Raw genomic sequence first — 20,015 nt, forward strand, 5'->3', positions numbered from 1 at the left:
TAAAGTTCAAGCCCTGGTTTCTTCCTATGTAGCAGCAGTCTGCCTCAGGCAGCAAGGTTACTGGCATCCCACCAAAGTCCATGGAAAGGTTGTGCTATGTTTCAGAAGGCTCTGGTTTAGACTCTATCTGCATAACCAGCAGGCTGGGATGGTATAAGATATACCAACCTGCATTTTAAAAAAAAAATCACAGCATATTAGAATTCAAAACCAAATGGTACCTAGTGATTATCCTAAAACTACAGCTGTGTGGTTCTCTTGAAGAGTTCCAGATTATTTCAATAGTATTCCTAAGAATATCCAGTCCTTGGTACAACATTGAAAACAAAATAGATTCAGTGTTCTTCAGTGAAACTAAATGTGGTGCTCTGTGCACCTATAAGGAGATGGAGAATAAAGATGGCAAGTGTCTTGTCATGCTCCAACCCTGGAGCTGGCCAAAGAACTGCAACCATAACTCTGCTGCCCACAACAGCCTGTTCCAGCATGCCCACAGTTCAGAACAGGAAGGATAGATAGGGCTGAGCTGTCATAGCTGATACTCCTCCAGGCTTTTAGTGCATCACAGAAGGGCCATAGATGCTTTAGGATCCCATGGCCCTGAAATACTCCCTAGAAAATAACTAGTTTTCAGTGACCCAGATAGCCAAACCTGAATAATTCAATTAATTACTCTACTACCTCCTCCAGTAACCCACAGCCCAGAACCACAATCTTAGAAACTTGGTCTACTTGAGCCTTGCAACTAGCAAGTCCTAGGACAGCCACGGCAGGCAGTTTTGCAGAGTGTGGAATTGTCATTCTGACCCCAGGTTCCTGATACCTCTAGTCAAGCAGGCTGCCTTTTTCCTTACGAGCCATCAGGAATGACTGCACTGAAGGCAGTAATTGCACTGAACCAACCTCTTGCTGGAGCAGTGCACCAAATCTCTAGGGCAGTACTCAGGGAATTCAGGCTCTTCCACCACACTGAACATGTAAGTTGTTCTGCACAAACTGGACACTGACTGCATTCCAATAAGGAGACAAAGGATTGTACAAAATAGGGTTGGGAGGGGCTGAGAGGGGTCACCTCATCTGTCACCCTGCCCCAAGGCAAGCTTAGCTCTACCTAAACCATTCCTGACAGATTTTTGTCTAACCAGTTCTGAAAAACATCCCATGACAGACATCCCACAGCCTCCTTAAATGGTAGAAATAACTACTAGTCTTCCACAATTCAGCTCAATGCATGTTCTAACTATCTCAAAGTAAAAAGATGAAGGGGAAGTCAACTTTTAAATGTGCTAATAGGATTTAACCTCTCAGTTTTAAGGAAAGCCCTCATGAACATAGGAATGACAGCACTGTCTCTCTGACATACTAATACTGAAAGAGTAGGAGGCCTTACAAAGCAGCCAACAAAGGAGTGTAAGTCAACAGTTATCTGCTCTGAAATTACAGCTGTAGCTCCGGAATACTATTCCCTTTGCACTAATGCTGCTGCTGGCACTTAGACAGTACCTGTGACCCACCAGAGTGCACATAAGTGTATTGGCCCCTCTGTGCTCGGCAGAACAGTTTTCAGCTGCAACACCAGCAAGGTTCTCAGCCTCAGTGCCTGGTAGGATTGGTTTTGAGGGAGGTTGTCTCCAAGGTGGCCCAATGGTCTCATACTCCTTCATAATCTCACTTGGGAAGACACCAGAAATAGTCAGTGTAGACTGATGTCATTTCCATAGGGTCTCCCCTTCTCTATGAGACAGGAGGGAGACCATTACCCTGCAGTAGGAAAATGGCTTTGGCTGATGATGGAGGAAAAGCAGAATTGAAGAATGTGACTCTGCATGGCAGTATTTCCCCATTCAGCATGGTTGTGTGTGTATGTGCATCTGTATGCACATGTTAAAAAATGTGAACAAGACACAAGTCTCAGAGGTCAACTCCCAGTTTAAGTCCTTTCAATAACCCCTAACTTCCATTGTGCTGACTGAAGTGAACGAGACCCTAAAACATAGGGCCTATTTGATTTCAAGATGTTTTTCAGGGCTGGAGGGGGTTGGGGGAAAGAAAGAAAATTAAAAGAATAAATAAATAAAAAAAGAGAGAGAGAGAGGAAAAAAGAGGGAAAAAAAAAAAAAAAGGTTGTTCCTCTATATCCTTGTCCAAAAAAAGGATATTATGTTCAGGTTTTTATGTGGCCTCTCTCTCCACCAGTAGAGCGGCTGCACACTGGTGCTGTTGAACAAAATTAGAGTTTCACCCTCAGCCCCTCAAAGTCAACATATCTTGAAGTTATCTTCAAAATGACCCTTAGGCAATTTATAACATTTTGGAAGTCTGCAAAATAGAAATTAATAGAACAGTGAGGAGAAAAGATGATTGATTTTAGCATAATTAAACAAGTCATTCTTAGAAAGAAAGGAAAAGATAGAATGGCTAAAAGAAAATAGTGGAGTTTATAAAGGAGAACACAGTAGAGTGGGAGAGAAGCTTCTCTGTGACCAATGGATTGATTGGCCTCATCCAGACAAAACACATGAGGAATCTGCATCCCTATTCTTCTCCCTGGAAAGGACTGGTTAGGTGAGACATAGCTGTGAGTTACTCTTGGGTAGAAGAGGAATTCCTGAGCTACATGACTGCGTGGAATTCCTTGTGTAGCACTAGCTGCACAGCCCTGGATGTCCCAAATCTTCCCACTCACACATGGCTGCGAGTTGCTTTTGCAGTATCAGTGATCTGTATATATGAGAGCAAAACTCTCAGAGAGAATTAGATTCAGGAGGCTTGAAGCGTCACAGGAATCTGAAAGACCTGGCATTTAGGTCTTCATGGTCCACTAAAGCCAGTTGAAAGGTCATAAATAAAAGGTTATTGACCTGTAGATTTTCTTGAGACTCAGAGGGCATCATGACTTCAGCCCTTGAGTTCTTCTCACAACACAAAGATCGTAAAGGGTTTGCAGGTCACTGACCCAGAGCATATGAAATCAGCAAAATAGCTGGTAGATTTACTCTGCATTTTATATGATTGTAATTGAGTTTAAATAAATTACTGAGCAAATATCACAAACTGAGAAAGCTTATGAAGAGCAAAAGTAATTCTCACTTTAAGAAACACTAAATGACAATCTGCAGCCTAAATTATATAGCCAGTCAAGCTAAGGATCATAAGGTCCTCTCCGATCTCACAGTTCATGAATCTCTGTTGTTTTCCTATAGCAAAGCTAGGTCTTTTTCTGTCCAATTTTAGTTTTTCTTGTATTCCTTCAATGATATTTCTCATGACCTTCCCCAAATCTATGCAGTTACCGTTTCTTCAAACACATATATCCATGCAACAAACCATATTTTATATATTACACACAAGAAGGGGTTGTTCTTGGTATGTTGCCAAGAAAGCTTGAGAACACAAGTCTCTCTATCACTTTGATCATGAAAGACAAGTGGCTCCAGTTACTTGAAACTTTATTTGACAGGATGGAAGTAAGATAGGAAGTGAAATGTTAAACTGCACCATAAATATCAGTGCTTGAGAAACATATAAACAACACAGAACAGAAGAAATGGGTTTTCAAAAGGCAACACGAGGAGGGAAAGTCTCTGGTATACATTTTATCAAATATCCCTTTAAAAGCATTGCTCTCATGCAAGTGCAGGTCTTGATTGTTGCTGTGTTCAGAGCACCCTCACTAATTCTAGAGAGTCACTCACTGGTAACAGCAGATTGCTGGTGTTTAACAGTGCTAATCAGCAAAATGCTGCTGCAGCTTTATGAGCACCTTTTCACCCACATTCTTCCCTCACTGCGACTAAATCCTTGAAGTCAATAGAATTAGTCCTGATCCAGGCTGGTGGAAATGAGAGCAGAATAAGCACCTTGTCCCTTCAAGTGATAATCCTTATAATAGTCTTCTCCTAACAGAAGAGCAAAAGGCACTGCCTGAAGAAGTTACTGCAACTTTCAGCTAGACTGAATATTTTACACACAAAGGAAAGTCTGAGAAATTACGTCAGCAGTGGATGTTTCTTTTAGTTTGGTTTTCCTGAATTACTGAGCAACCATGTTTTGGCTTCAGGCCAAAAGCATATTATATAGATGAAAGATCAATAGCTTATCTAGCCAGCCTGATTACTATTAGGATAGGACTGAGAAAGAACAAATTTTTGAAATGGAAATAGTTGCCATATTTTAAAGGATTCAAAGAGCTGAGGAATTCTCTGTGCTTTCCTTTGTATGGAGTATATGTTTAAAGACCACTGGCAGCCAATATACTAAATGAGAGAGAGCCGGCACTGTGGTGACTGCCCGTTTTATGATATTCTCAAAGTCAGCTGGATAATAGCCCCAGAACTACCCATCTTTCCTCTAACCAAGAGAAGATATATCTGAACCAGTAACCATTACTATGGACCACATCACATGAGGTGCAACACAACACAGTTGCCATAGGCATTTTCTGCACTCTGCTTTGTATTCCGGAGGATAATCCTGTGTAGAAGGACACGTGATATGGATAGCAAGCCAGTAGTCACCAATTTTTTCCCACAGAAACTTCCCCTTCATGGGTGTTTTCATCCCACAGTACCACTTGAAAAATGCAAAGTAGTTCATCCATTTTTCATGAAGAGGCACACAATTTCTAACTATCTCACCCTTACTATGGAGAAGGAGCAGGCGTGGGAACCTGCAGACCAGCTGATGCAGAGTAATCTGTTATCTTCAGTGACTTCTTCACATATCCATGAGAACTCTCATGCAGCTCTGCAATACTGACACCAGCCTACTGGGAAATCCATTTTCAGCTCACATATGGGAAACAAGAATTCAGTCAATTCTAACCAGAGATCTATGAGCCCAGAGACTAAGCCACCAACCTTCCTGCTATTATTTTATCTAAGAAAATCACTTTCAGCTGTTAACCTTTTTTCTTCCTCTAGTGAAAACTTGATCATAATTCCTTTGAGACCAAAGTGCACATCAGTATTTGCAGTATGAAGTCTGGAATAATATATTAGAAACTTCAAGAGCTGTTGTAGAAATCTGTGATACAAAATCAGTGATAGACACTGTTGCCAAAATCTGGCTGGTTCACCAAATAAGAGGCTGATGCATTTCCCTGATCTGTTTTCAGTCTATGTGATTCTGAGAAGATTTTGGACAGGCAAGGAAAATAGAATATTCCCATCACGTTCTTGTGAGGAGAATAAAAGAACTGGAAATGCATCAGTAGGCATCACAATGAGCATTTAAGAATCAACAACCCTAGCCTGATGTCTAGTTCCTCCACACCAGTATAACAGAGAGCCCCAAAAATGTATCTCCACTTGATCTCTCCACTGTTTCTTATGCTCTGGCCCCTCTGTGCTCTGACAACACTTCTTGTTTGTTTCTTTCTCATGCTGGACATCTTGCTCAGGGCATAGGAATTTTCATTGGCACATCTGCATGCACCAGACAGATCTCATTGTGTAAGGTGAGAAATACTGATATATGTTATTACAACAGTAAGAAATTACATCTTGCTTTTATTGTATTTAATAATAGCTAGAGATACTGTAACCATTAATCCTAGCAGGCCTGGATGTTTTCTGTTTGTGTTGTTCTCCACTATCTACAATGAAATGCCACTCTGTTCCCTTTCCGGTTCAGCAATTGATCCTCTCACTTCCTTCTATAACTTGGCCATTACTAAAAGCTGAAAGCCTTCACCTCCACAGCTCATTATTTACTAACCGTTTTCAAATTGCATCCAAAAGCAGAGCCAACTGACATACACTCTGAAGCAACAGAGAGAGAAAGAGCAGGAGAGCATTCCCCTGAAGAAAGAGCCACAGGATCTCATCGTGTTCTTCCATAGCTGTTCCAGTTAAACACTTTCCTGACACTCCCTTAGTTCTTCTCAATGCCAGGCTTGTAGAGTTGGGAATTTGGGTACTACTGCTACTGATGCAGTGTTTGGGTTAAACCCAGGCATCAGTGCTGCTTAGTAACTCCTGAAGAGGTAAAGGTTCATCCTAGTGTATTGTGGTGGTGACTGGAGCAATAGGGGTATTTTCAGACAGATTAATCCAACAACACTAGAATATAACTATTTAAACTGTTCTCTGAATTGAAGTAACTGGTCAAACCTGTTCTAAGAACAGCTTCTGGCTTTAAGAGTAAGCAACGCAGTGAAGCTCCTGCTGGAGGGGATCAGACATTTCAAATGGAAGTATTTTACACGAGTTTGGACTTTCTCCAGGAAAGCATAAATGATTTTTGGGACAGAGTAAAGTCCTTCAGCTATCTCCCTCGGTCAATCATCATTCTTAGTTTGCAGTATGCAATACACTTTTTTCCCCAGCTTAGCAAAACATATCACTGTAGGCAGATTGCATATTCCCACCAGGTACTTAAACATAAGCTGTTAATGACTTGTGAATTTCTTATGCAGTCAGGCGGAGAAGACTTGTTTCACACTAAGCAGGTAAGCAAAATTTAAACCCAATTCCAAAAAGGAGGGGCATTGAGAGAAGTTAAATTAGCATAATTTTATATATTAAGCAGGGAAGAGAAAGCATGGGAAGAAAACAGCAATACATTGACAGCCTTCAGTGCTTACTTGGAAGACTTATTTTCAAGAAACAACTGGATGTGGAATTTATTGTCATGGTCTAGTTGACAACATGGTGATCAGTCAAAGGCTGGACTCAATGATCTCAGAGGTCTTTTCCAATCGAAATCATTCTGTGACTCTGTAAGACAAGAAAACCAGCTCAAACTAGGAGTCCTAGAAAGAGGTTGTCAGTTAGGAGGTTCTTGGAACTACTTATAAACCTTGACCTAGGACATCCATTTAACATAACAAGGTTCTTGGCCAATTTCTGACTTGTTCAGTTGGACTGCCAAGACACACTGCAAGACTTTAATCACATAACAAAATATCAGCCATGAGAATACCACTTTGAATTTCATGAGCCATCATGTGAATCCAATTTCACCTTGCATTTCCAGTTCAAACAACAGAACAACATGGATATGTGGATTTAAACAAGTCTTCTCTTTATGTAATAGTAACTTCTGTTGGAGTAGAGGGATGATGCAAATGAAAGGTTTTTGTAATACTTTACCAGAACCTCACTTCACTGGAACAGGGAGCAAACTGCTATTTGCAATCAATCTGGTTCCAGTAATTAAAGGCATCTTCTAAATCTCCTCCTTAGTGGCAAGAGACTCTATTTACTGGATAATTAAAGACTGTTTCTTAAGCCCTTTCAGAATAGACATTAAAAAAAAAAAAGAGTGAGAAGGTAAGGCTGAAATTATTGGTTAGGCTCTAAACAAAAGCAAAGATTTACATTTATCTACTAGCTCATGTATGCCTCTGTTTTGAAATGTCTTGTGTCCTTTGATAGAGCTGAGGGTGAGAAGGACACAACTGAACTTAGCAGAGTCCCATGCCCCAGCTGGAGTGAGCAGTGGAGTATAGTGCTGGCACAACTGGGCTGCATGTGCTGGCTGCATGGCAGGTCATTCCATTATCAATATCAGGAGACCCTGAGCATACTCCAGGTACTTCTAGGGATGTACTGTACGAGAGGTGAAAGGACAGTAAGGGATTCATTAGCACAGTTGGAATATTAGCATAACTTTATGACAGTCAGACTGATCAAGGAAAAAGTATTTATATGGTATATTTAGATGTCAAGATTATTTCACTTAGAACAATTTTTCCTGTGTTTCATTCTAGCCACTCTGCTCATTAGTTGTCAGAGTAAGGGTGGTCCAGAAATCTGGATTCTATTTAATGCTCTGGAAAATCAGGATTTGTTTCTGTCCCACACCACAAACTTCTTTTGTAACCCCTTGTTATCACAGTGTAAGACAGAAAAAAATACAGCTTGCATGATTACATCCCTGTGACTCCCTCTTCTGAAGTGATTGCTCAGTAAAATCACCTACACAAGATTCTCTGTCCCTGTTTGCCAACGCACAGCACAGAGCCTTCCCCTATGGACTTGTAATACCAAATGCACTAGGAACCATCTGGTTTCTGGCATCCATGTCAGGGGGCACAAAATCAGTATATCAGCTAGGAGTGCATGTTTGGGCTGTTCTTAAATCCTCACGTTAAACTGCAAAATCAGTCTTTCAAAAGAAAGATTTTAAAAGCATTTTGCTAATGCATCTAACCAGTTATGGTAAGTTCTTGTAGATTCAGTGCTGAATTGTCTGCTGGATGTTGTTCAGTCAGGCAGAATTGAGTCTTCTTCCTGCTCCAAGCCAACAAGTAGTATTGTGCACAGGTCAGTACAGTCCTAGCACAAGTTGCTACTGTTTCAGCTAATATAGTTTGGCCCTCTACCAGGTTTACTTCATCAGATTTAGAATAATGTTATCTATTCCCACACAACTTTCTGTCAGTCCGGGCCATGAACAGAAAAAGTGATTGTCTATCCATAGAATATTGTAGGGCCTTGTGAATTATTTCCAGTTTGTTGTTAAAAAAATTCTCCAGCACTCCTCCTCATATACGTAGTATTCTGAACATTTGCAGTAGTTTACTGCATAATATAATATTTAATTTGATAATAATTCTCTACCTCACAGCTGGATTTGAAAGATTTATTCAAGTCCAATGCAGATGTCTATTCTGTCCTGTGCAGCTTCTTATACTATCCTTATCAGCATACAGTCAGCACCTACAGGTGCTGCAAAGGAGAGCTGGGTATGAGGGAAAGGGGTGCTTTCTAGGTGTACACCTGTAATTCTGTATGCACATATCCACACATGCTAATAAGCTTTGGTTTAGAGAAGTTGATGAAATGTGAGCATAAAGGCAATTTATTGGGTCTTTGATTCAAAGAAGTCAATTTTAGAGTTTTCTAAAAATCCTGTTCTTATTCCTTCTTGCATACCAGTTTTCCCTTCTCACAAAAGTCCCGTTTCCTGCCCAGGTGGTCCTAACCTTTCTGTGGAAGGGCTGGGGAAGTGATGCAGGCTCCAGTCAGATACCTGCCATGCTAGGTGACTTGACAGAACACCACACTGCAAGAGTCACATACCACAATGCAACTCTAAGAAGAAAGCCTTCAACTACTGTAATAGTTTAGCAGATAGGCATGAAACCAGATTAAAATTCTGATACAAAAGCATCTTAACTGCATGCATTGTGTACCAAATCAGCTACCTTTTTTCCAAATGATTAAATCTTGCTGAGTATTTTCAAATAGAGGCTGCATAAAAGACCTCAAGAGACAAAGACAGTTGCATGGCAGTGCTCCCTATGCTGATTGTGTACACTGTCCTGAATTCAGCTGAAAACTATACTCTTGGTCTTCAGAGGACTGTCTGTCTTGTTCCTGCCTCTTGCTATCTCACAGTCATTTGCTTTTCCAGTCCAAGTAGTCTCCCATCTCTACAGGCTTGAACTTCTCCCTGTCATCTGTACAGTCGTCACTTTTAGGAAGTTTCTCCACCAGCTAAGTTAGCTTTTGGAAAGCTCTACATCAGCTTACTCTGCCCTTCCATATATCTCCCCTAAGTAATTCTGCTTATTTAATCCTCCCTTTGGATTCCTTCCTCATCCATAGGAGGGAAGTGTGACAGATACGTAAATCTGCAGCTGTTGTCACTTCTCCCCTGGCAAGAAAAAGAACCAACAACCCAGGTTTTTCCCTCAGCTGAGCAAACGAGAACCCATGGGCTACACAATTGCCAGTAAATTAAACCATTAATCTGTTGTACTTAATTAGTCTAGGCATACTTTCTTCTGGTATAAATTTACATTCTCCTAAATATTACTGCCTTATAGACATTACTGATTGATTAGCAGGTTCTGTTCTTGTAACGCAATGTTTTTACCTCTTCACTGCATACTTTTCAACAGGAGTGATATGTCTCAATTCACTGATCAAAAACTGACCACAACCTGCAAAAGGCAACCACTGCTGTGATTAAAGTCAGCAAAGTGCAATGCCGTGCAGCTTGCTCTGTTTGTGTAAGTCACTCCAACGCCCAGTATCAACCAAGAGGTGAAAGTTGCTGACAAAAGCCACCTTTCATGAACATTTCCTCAACCCACTACTTTCTCGGCCCTTTCTTTCTCCCCTGGGAAACAAGGAGCTTTTTTGCTTTGCTCCCAATGTCTTCAAAAGAGTATGTTTCCCAGCAGTGTCTAACAAAGTCCCTTTGGAGAACATCACAGTGCCTCATCACCTTTCCTTGATGAAAGAGTTATGAAATCTCATCCTTCCATTATTCACAGGGTCACAGAGCATCCTCTCTGCACAAGCCTGTAATGTCCTCAGAGCAGTCAGATACAGCCTGATCTTCTCCTTGCTGACAGTTGGTTCAGTCATGCAGTAACAACAACTCTTAGCCCAGGCTCTTCAATACTTTCATCATGAACTGGACTCAAAACATGAGTCTATTCAAAGCACACCTTCAGCATTTAGGAAGAACAGGTATGAGGCATCAGGTAGAGAAAAATTTCCTGTCATGGAAAAAGGGGGAAATTTATGAAGGTTATTTCAGAAATTGCCTCCAAAACATAAAGAGATCCAAAGAAAAGGAAAAGGTTTCTTTCAGCTTTTGTGAAAGCTTTTTAAGCTGTGCATCTAACTAGTCGTATAGCCTTGGGAGGGCCTCTTAAACCACACTCACCTATCACAGTGTTTCCCAAGTAACTCTATCTCCCCAGAAACAGGCAAAAACACCTGAGATGTTGTAACATTGTCAGCAACTAACATTTAAAGACATTTATATGACACAAACAAGATAATTTAATTAAATTATATAGAGTTATGATTGCCTCCAGATGGGAGAGACAACTTCTTATTCTTCAGAGACTATACAGTAGAATAGTTGGTTGCTTCCACCCATTTAATCTTCATAACCAAAATCAAAGTTTTCACTTGACTCTATCAGATGTACATGTAAGACTTTTAGCAATAACAATTAGACCTTGAATCTCACTGGCTTTGCACTCAGGAACAAGTCCTGACCGGAGAACATGGATTTATGTAACGGTATACTTTCACAGGAGTGTGCAGACATTCCTGTAGATTTAAAAATGTATGAATTTTGCGTAGAAATAGTTTTGTGTTTCTCAAGCTGATTAATACCAAGTTTTGAATTAATTTGGTTTGATATGGTTTCATGGAAGGTAGAGAGATTCCAGCTCCTGAACACTTCTAGCAGGGCTTTTTTAACAAAAGGCACCCTATTGGGAAGGCTGCAGAGAGGTTGTGTTTGATCAGAGGAAAGCAGTATTGAATGTACACTGACCAGATAGACCTAGCAACTCTCTACAGCTCATGAATCCTTTTGTAGTTAAGGCCTATATAACTATGATCACAGTTTTTTAATTCAAAGACAAAAAAGTGAAGCTCTATTTTAAGCATTTTCTTGAATAGTGAATATCTTGAAGAGATAACATTCAACTTTTGATTGAAAATAATTATTTTGTAAACTGGAGGGGGGACAAAAACAAAGTTGTAGCTGCAATGCATAGAAAAGGGAAAGAAAGATAAATCTGAGGGTTGAATTCTCAAGAAATTCACTAGAAAATTCTCCCTGTTTTGAAGATCTTCTTGCCCACATAGACCTGTTTGAGAGAATGTTTGTGAACAATGGCCACAGTCAAGGCAACCTCCACCCTTTTTTTTTTTCAGGAGTAGTGTTGGAAGTGTCAAGACAAAACATAAGCAACTAATTCTCTCTTTCTGATCTATAACGCAGGTTAACTAATACCTTTTTTAATTTACCAGTACACCAGCAGTTAACCATTTGCTAGTCTGTCTTGCCTTCACAGCAGATTCTTTTTACAGCTTTGGTATGATGATTTAGGTAATAACATGTGGAGGTTGAGCAGTACTTTCTTCTTTCAGATCCTTACAGAAATATAAGGTATTTGGCTACAACTATCAAGTCAAATAAAAACAGTCTTTTGATCTTAGAAATCCCAAGAGCACCATTGTTTTCACCGTCCAGCTGCACAACAATGTGCATGTGATTTTTTGAAAGTGAGCCCAAAGCAGAGGTATGGACATCTGAAACACAACAGGAAGGTTGAGGCCTGAAATAATTATTTTCATAAGGGCTGATGCCTGTCTTGATGATTTGCATTTCATCTCTATACACTGAGCGGTGAACAAACCATGTCTTCTACTCTCTGTGTCCAACACAATACACTACTCACTCGCAAACAAACATATGCCTCCTAAAAACCTCTCATATGTCATTTTAGAATTTTCAGCAACACCTTCCCTGCCTAAAAGTGCCAAAAGAATGCACTATTAGCAAGATTTGCACTTTGCTGGCTAGAGGTCTACATAACAGCTCCTGCTCCATTTCATGAACCCATTTCCTACTAATTTCTTTGTAAGCATTACATTACCAAAACGATTCAGAATCAAGATCTTAGCTACTGGCACAAAGTGTCACTTACTGGATAAGAACAGGAAATATTTTCTTGCCAAACCTCACATATTTTAATGTGTTTGCCAGTCAACCACCTGCCCCAGAGACAACCTACCTTGTCTGTTGGAAAGATGTAGTCTGTCTATAAAATAACACTGATTTTTAGGTGTTTGCCTTATTATAAAAAGACTGATCCTTACTTTAATGTATTATGAAAGCACATATTACATGGTGGAGCAGCAGACTGTATTTCTGAAGCTCGTGTATGTATATGGCCAATATATTCAGGGTTCCTAAAGTAAAAGTCCTCGTGAAAGTATTATAGAAACATTAAGGTTTGAAAAGACCTCTAAGATCATTAAGTCCAACATGGACTCTGTAATTTGATAGATACTGCCTGTTCCACGGGAGACTCTAAATTCAGTAGGTATATGATAATACATTATTCTTAATTTAGTACCAAATCTTGGTTATATGGGTCAGAGCCAGCCTCTACTAGCTTATGTGAATCATACACGTGGATTGTAAACTGCACTAAAACCTCCCTTCTACTACAATGCCATTTCAGCAGATAATTTAAAAAAAAGAAACATTTGTCTATTTTTAAATCAAAGCTAAATTGAAGATATGCAGACAATGACCTGATGGGGAAGCATGGAGACGTATTCAGACTCCAGAGCAGGGCCCAGTGACAGCACAAGAGGCAACAGGCACAAACTGATAAATAACAAATTCCACATAAGCAAAAATGTTTTACTGTAAAGGTGGTAAAACACTGGCACAGGTTGTCCAGAAAGGTTATAACATCTCCATACTTGGAGATTCTCAACCCTGACTGGACATGGCCCTGACCAACCCACTGTGGCTGACCGTGCTGGAAGCCAGGGCAGAGGTTGAACTGCACCATCTCCAAAGGCCCCTTCCAATCTCAGCCCATCTGAGATATGGTGACTGTGTGATGCTTGAACAGGCTGGATAGGCAGTCGTTTTCAGCTCTTCATACCAATAAATTATTATATGCACCATTTCCCAGGTCCTGCATGCATGCAGGTCATGGGTTGAGATCATCTGTCTCTTGCTGCAGGCTCAGGTGAAAAATGAGGTGGAGGCAGAGCATTTCCCTGAGCCATGGCTGAGGCACACATAGTCTGAGGCTGGTCACAGACTAGTCTGGGAAAGGCAGAACTCAAGGAAACCCTCTCATATCCAGGAAAGCAAAGAGAAACTCCTCAGGTAGGTTAGTTATGCCACACATGCCTGCTGCAGGGTTTCTTGCAACTGCTGTGACACATTTTATAAGGTGATTAATCGATGCAGGATGCTGAGGTAGAGTAACAACTGTCTCTCCTAGCCTGATTGTAGCCCTGGTCCACGCACCTGATCCCTAGATATACTCAGTGCTAAAAGCACATTCGTTGAGCATGTCTCCATCAGAGGTGCTGCTGGTGTTTAACAGCCCCAGAGGATGGGTGGATCACTAGTTCTCGTGGCCATAAGAACAGAAAGATATAAATTTAAGATTTTTGCATCTAATTCTTCACAAGCATTATGAATCCTCAGACTGGGCTGTCAAGATCACTAAGTAGCTAGTCTCTTCCTATTTTTGCAGAGAACAAAAAAGAAATGTCATTTCCCTCTCTGCCAATACAGTTCTTTGCAACTTGCTGGAAAGTATTTTATACATTTTTTTAAAATGCCAACATTACCGTTTAGACAGTGGAAAACTCAGTGAACACTTACATTTCTTCTTTTTATCCTACAGAGAAACTAATACAGCATAATGAGAAAAGAATGCTAAATAAATTCTAACAATGACAATTTAAAACTATTAAAGTTGTATTGTTTATATGTGTGGTATTAGGATTTTCAAGTCATCTTAGTTGATTTCTGCCTATCGTGTTGTTCAAGCATCCTTAAGAGAAAGTAAACTCTGTTTGTCCATGAACCAATACTTTTGATGGCTTCAGTAAAAGTTACAATTTTGGCCCTTTATTTCAGTACTCTGCAGTGCTCCATCATGAAATTGCTTCCTTTCAGCATGTGCCTCAATCCTGCAAGTGATGCATGCTAACATGGTCTCTGAACGAATCCACTGAACTCAACAGAAGTACTCAGGCTGTGTGAAATTAAGCACAGAGACATGCTTGCAGGATAAAGGTTGTATCTGAGATGACAGGGGGAAAGCTAAGGTATTTTACAGGCCAGTTTTTAACCACATTAGCTCAACAAACATAGGGAAAAAATAGGTTTGCCTATTTTAGAGATCAAAATTAATCCATTGTTTGCCATTCCAACCAAGTTAAAAAATTACTGTTACACCTTTTAATTTAAATATTTGTGTTATGGAGCTTGATTGTACAATTGTCTAAACAGCCAGCTAGTTTGCCTCTGAATTTACAAAGCCTGCAGCACAGTCTTTAATGGTTTGGAGGGTTTTTTTACCACAAATATTTTTCTCCTCCTTGTAACTTTGAAATTAATTAAAGCAGGAGAAAGAAATTAGTTGTTCTTCCAAGGACCACAGTAGCTGCAAAGAGTGAGCAAATGTGCCTTAGCTTATTAGCAGCTCCAGCTGTAGTTTGCTGTAGTTGAGCCTTGGTGTAGAGAAAGGATCCAGAGCCACATCCTCAGTTTCTTGGGCTGCAAACAGTTCTGAGCCATCTGTCCACCAGAGCCAGCAATTACAGTAAGGTAATTTCTCCCCATTTGCTGCCTGTGATCTCTGGTAAGAAACTCCAAGTAGAAGCTCAACATGACTCTCCATGAGAAAGAGACTTGAGGTGAGTATGCCCTACCCTTTCCTGAAAGCAAGATGGACTGTAGATGTCTCCAGGCTTTTGAGCAATAAGTTCATATTTTTCATAGCATCAGATAAAATAACTTTTAAATAGAACCCAAATGCACTGCAAGAGGTTAACAAAGCAGAGTTGTTTGGCCACAAATACCGTGTTTTCTTGGAGGAAGACTGTGAGATAGAAAAACATCTAGTTTCTTCTTGCAGCCTTGACCAAATCCAGTAACTGTGGGCACTAAAGAAATCCCACAAAATCTCCTCTGGCTTCTGAGGAAACTCTTTCTCCAGCCTTGGAGACTTTGCATTAGGTCTGCTCCAACTGGAAAAAAGCTCCTATGTTTCTCGAGGTGCCAAACTCACCATTTGTGTTATTAATGCCTCCATCCCTGCACATGACCAGAGCATCTCCCACAAGTAGCTGCTTTTAAGCCAAGCAGATTTCCCTTCATCCCACAGTGACCAGCTCATTGCAGTGCTGTAGCCAGGACACAAGCAGGTGGGTTTCCTGGCCATTGCCAAGTCATTTTGCTTTGAAAAAAAAGTTCCACTTTTGTATAGAAAATCAAGAAAACCCAATGTCCATCACAAGAAGACTGGCAGAAAAATCTGAAAAAACATCAGGTGAGGAAAGACAGACTTCCCTACTCTGTGACCAAAGAGATAGTATTTTCACTTGGGTGGGAGGCAGGGAGAAGGGATCTATTTCTACAATCTCGAATTGATTTGCTGAAAATGCAGAGTAGCCAATAAATCCAGACATAAAATACCCCCGGTAACAGGAAGGGTGTTGGGACACCCACAAACAAGGCAAGGCTGTCCCTTGTGACACCATCTGCATGCACCCAGCTGTTCAAGAATGCCATTTGCAGGATCAAAGATGAAAAGCATGTTTCTGCTAGAAGAGGACATACAGAGGCTGTCTCAGAAGAGCACATATGTCAGCATTGATGACTAACCCTTTCACAGTTAACAAAGCCCTAGCTAACACAACACATCAAGTCTTACCTTATGACATGAGTATTTTCCAGGGTTTTGCCAAGTTAACCAGAAAGAGATAAACACAGGAGTGTGCCACTCAGGGTTGCAATCAGCTAATAGCCACAACTTGTGTGAGAAGGGGCTAAAGCTCATCTGTATAGGTAGTGCAGGACAAAGGCATATACTCTGCAGGATTATCAGGCCATGGTATATAGCTCCTGGACCATATTCCGCAGCAATTGGTAAGCAAATGCCTTTAAAAGTTTTTCACTTTCTTTCTTCCTAACTCTGAAAGATTCACTGCTCCCCTTCTAACTGTAAGGGCTGGGGCAACAGGCCTAGGCAGATATGGACAGCAGGAGCAAAGATGGGCTGAGGGAAAGTAAGGGATACGTTGGCATGAAAGTGAAAGCTGGACCACTATCCTGTGTACCCAGGAACACCTCCACCAACCCATTGATCTCCTCTCAGACAGCTGCTTCCCAAACCTCAAGCCAGGTCACTCCAGCCAGCCCCTTTATAGAGATCCCCAGGCTTTAAAACTCTTCCCAGTATTTGTAAGACAAGATGTTTCTGTTCTTGGAGTGGAAAAGAAAGCCTTTTGCCTGTAAGATAAAAAATCCAATATGCATCTTTCCTTTGTTCAGTACCTCTCCATACTGGGAGGGATGCCAAGGAGCAGGAAAGCATTTTGAATCTGTGTAAATACTCCGCTACCAGCAGTTCCCTAAATCTGTCTGCTTCCTATCAGCACTCTTTAGCTAAAGAGTAACCAATTGCCTAAATACTTATTGTCCCTCACTGCTATGTAAAAAGCCAATTTCCTTGTGTTTACCTTAGGCAAGTCCTTCCCACATCTTTTAGACCTAGTTCTGTTAGTCTAGGGAGACAATATCTCTGTAAATAGTTTAACCCATTCTCAAGCCAATTAACAAAATGAATGAGACAACAAGGTTTCACAGCCAGTCTCACAAAGCAGCCTGACATCTTGTTGACTGGCAGTGTGAGCAGTGCCTCCAGGAGAAAGTGTTGGGAGACCTGAGAAGGCTCTGCTGGGACTCCTGTTGCATCCTTCAACAAATCCCCCATGTCCCAGCTTCCTAGCTTGAGGCTGGGACTAAATATTTTTGCTCCGTAATGAACCCATTGTTGGGATGAAATGTGACAAGGCATGTTGAAATCTCCTGGAAAGAGCTGCAGGTTTGTAAAGTCTTAGTTTGTATTTGTGACTCTGGCTCATATAACTATATAATTGCAATTAAGTAACACAGTCAACCATAAACTTTACCTCTGAATCAGAGCACAGACTATGACCCACAAATTCCAGAGTGATTACAAAATATCTACTGAACTTCATCTAATACCAAGCGTTAAGTAATTTACTAAATGTCTGATAACATAAGAGAAGGATTAGGAGGGGTCCTGGCAGAAACTCCTGTGGTTTTGCCTGCTTCACAGCTTCCCATTGCTTCAGAGATAAAGATTATGGTTTCTAGGGTAACTAGACACACACACACAAGAAAAGGACACATTGTCTAGTTTGGTTTCCTGAGACTGTCAGAGTAATGTCAGGCCAGCATTGCCTACACATGATTACAAAAGAGATTTTTAATATATTTAACCACTCATTTTAATTCACACCTTATGTACAGTTTTTTGTTTTAAGGGCAATTCTTATATTTCAATGTACAGTTTCTAACAAATAGTGACACTTTAAAATTCACAGACTGTAATTAAAGTCACATAGAGGACAGATGGTCCCGTTGTTTATGTGCGTGTGTTACCACCGAGGGAGTTTGTACTTGGCCTCATGCCACACATACACATAAATGTAAAAATTTGAATAAACACAATTTTCCTATGATATTTATGTTTCTGTATGGTTTATGAGCATACACACATGCAGATGATAGACCAGATTACCGTTTCATCACAGCCTTTCATGCTGTGGAACAGAGTAAATTATGCACGTGAAAGATGTGTAAGGGCCAAAAGTGAGGACATGCTGGTAAAGCTAGGGTCTAGTGATCCTTTATAACAAAAGTGACTTGTCTCATTCAGTGTTTGCCAACCAGGGTCATGAGCACACATAAGCATTCCCATGTGCATACTTGTGCTGTGTCTCTGACAGAGCCCTACTCCGTCTTCTTTTTTTGAAACCAGAAGACACCATGCAGCTGCTGCAAAGCCCACAGGACGCTGCCACCTCCTGTCTTCAGGCACACCAAACATTGTTCACTTAACTGTGGACACTCCTGCCCTTTTCTCTCCACACTTCCAAAGCTTCATGGCATTGCATCGGAAGCAGCAGTATGACTCCACCTCTTCGGGACCCATCTTTCCCACTTACCAATGTCCAGGTTACTCAGAGACAGCATTTCTTCCTCCATCTTCAACAGTATTTAGGTGATTGATGCTGGGTCAGACAACATCCCCCCAGTTATCAAGGACCTAAACACAATGTTACTTGTATGTCCCAGCTGGAACAATGGCAAATATATCAAACTGCACTCAGGAGTGTTCCCAGGCACAGAATAGACTGTCAGTTCTGCTAAATCATTTGAGCAGCCCTAACATGGTTTTGGCCCATGCAAACTTGAGCTCCTCTGGAGTGTTCCCGGGCAGAATTCAAGGGCCAGAGCACTCCAGAAGCCACCCCAAGCAGCTTGCATGCATCCACCCTGTCTTGTCATGACAAGGGGCTGCTCAAAGAGACCAGGGTTGTTTCATGCCAGCTGGCCTCCCTGCCAGAGACTGTTTCTGGGCATGTTCAATTTACTAGCATAGACAGACCCTTTGAGACATTCCTAGGTCAAGACTGATCACCCCAGTATGCTTGATGAAGCCATACTCAGTGCTTAATGAACTGATTCCTTTCTAATCATTCAAAGTATTTAGTTTTTATACTTACCATGAATAGAGCCAATGCCTTGCAGATGCATTTTTCAGATTATCAGTTGTTTTAAATCTAATTGTACTTATCCTTTTTATATTCTTACCATAAATATCAGGCCTTCAGTATGAGAAGACTTCAAAGACTTCCAAGCAAAGGTGTTTGAATCCATCACCAGATAGAAAAAGTAACCCAGTGCCCTAAAATGACACCAGTGAGTCACTCTGGAGCAGTTTGTTCATGCCTAGTGCTGCTGTAAGCATCCCATGCCCTGGTGAAATCCAAATCAAAAATCCAACCCAGGTTACTGTCTAGAAGAGAGCTTGTAATAAGCAAAGAAACTGATTTAACCTTCCCACAGGGGAAGGCTGATTTCTTCCATAATTCTTCATATTTAGAGATTCTCTAAGTGCCCCTCCCTCCCAGACAAAACTGGTGGCAAACATCTCAAATACAAGTCATCCAAGCAGTGCCAAGGCCTGAAAGTCACTTACTGCCCCAATTCCTTTGGGCAAATAAACACCATAAAGAAACCTGTGATTTTCAGGGGGCAGCTGAAGGAATTTTAATAGATTAGATTCAAGATTAGAAGATGTCAGAAAATTTAATTCTTGTAGAAAGAACTATTTCCTGCTACCACCTTGCGTTTCTCTCTCTGTTAAACAAGTACTACAATGTCATTTCCAGGGTCAGGAATTCAGGTGCTCCATTACACAAGTCATGTTGTACAGGCTGGTAATGGCAACCGAAGCATCAGCATCCTCAGATCACTGTGCTATGACCTGTGGACACCCCTTTCTCCTTTACTTCCTCTTTCAGAGCTGTATAGGCAATGGGATGAGTTGGTAGGTAGAGAAACAACACAAGCAAGGAAGAAAGGCCCTGTTCCTTTGCCCCAAAGCAACAGATGCACACTTGAGGAAACTCCTCTTCTAGGCAGGACAGTAGGTCAGTACTTAGCAG

Source organism: Manacus candei, unplaced genomic scaffold (assembly GCF_025592945.1).
Source record: "Manacus candei isolate 608988 ecotype Guabito, Panama unplaced genomic scaffold, ASM2559294v1 h1tg000024l, whole genome shotgun sequence".
NCBI lineage: Eukaryota > Metazoa > Chordata > Aves > Passeriformes > Pipridae > Manacus > Manacus candei.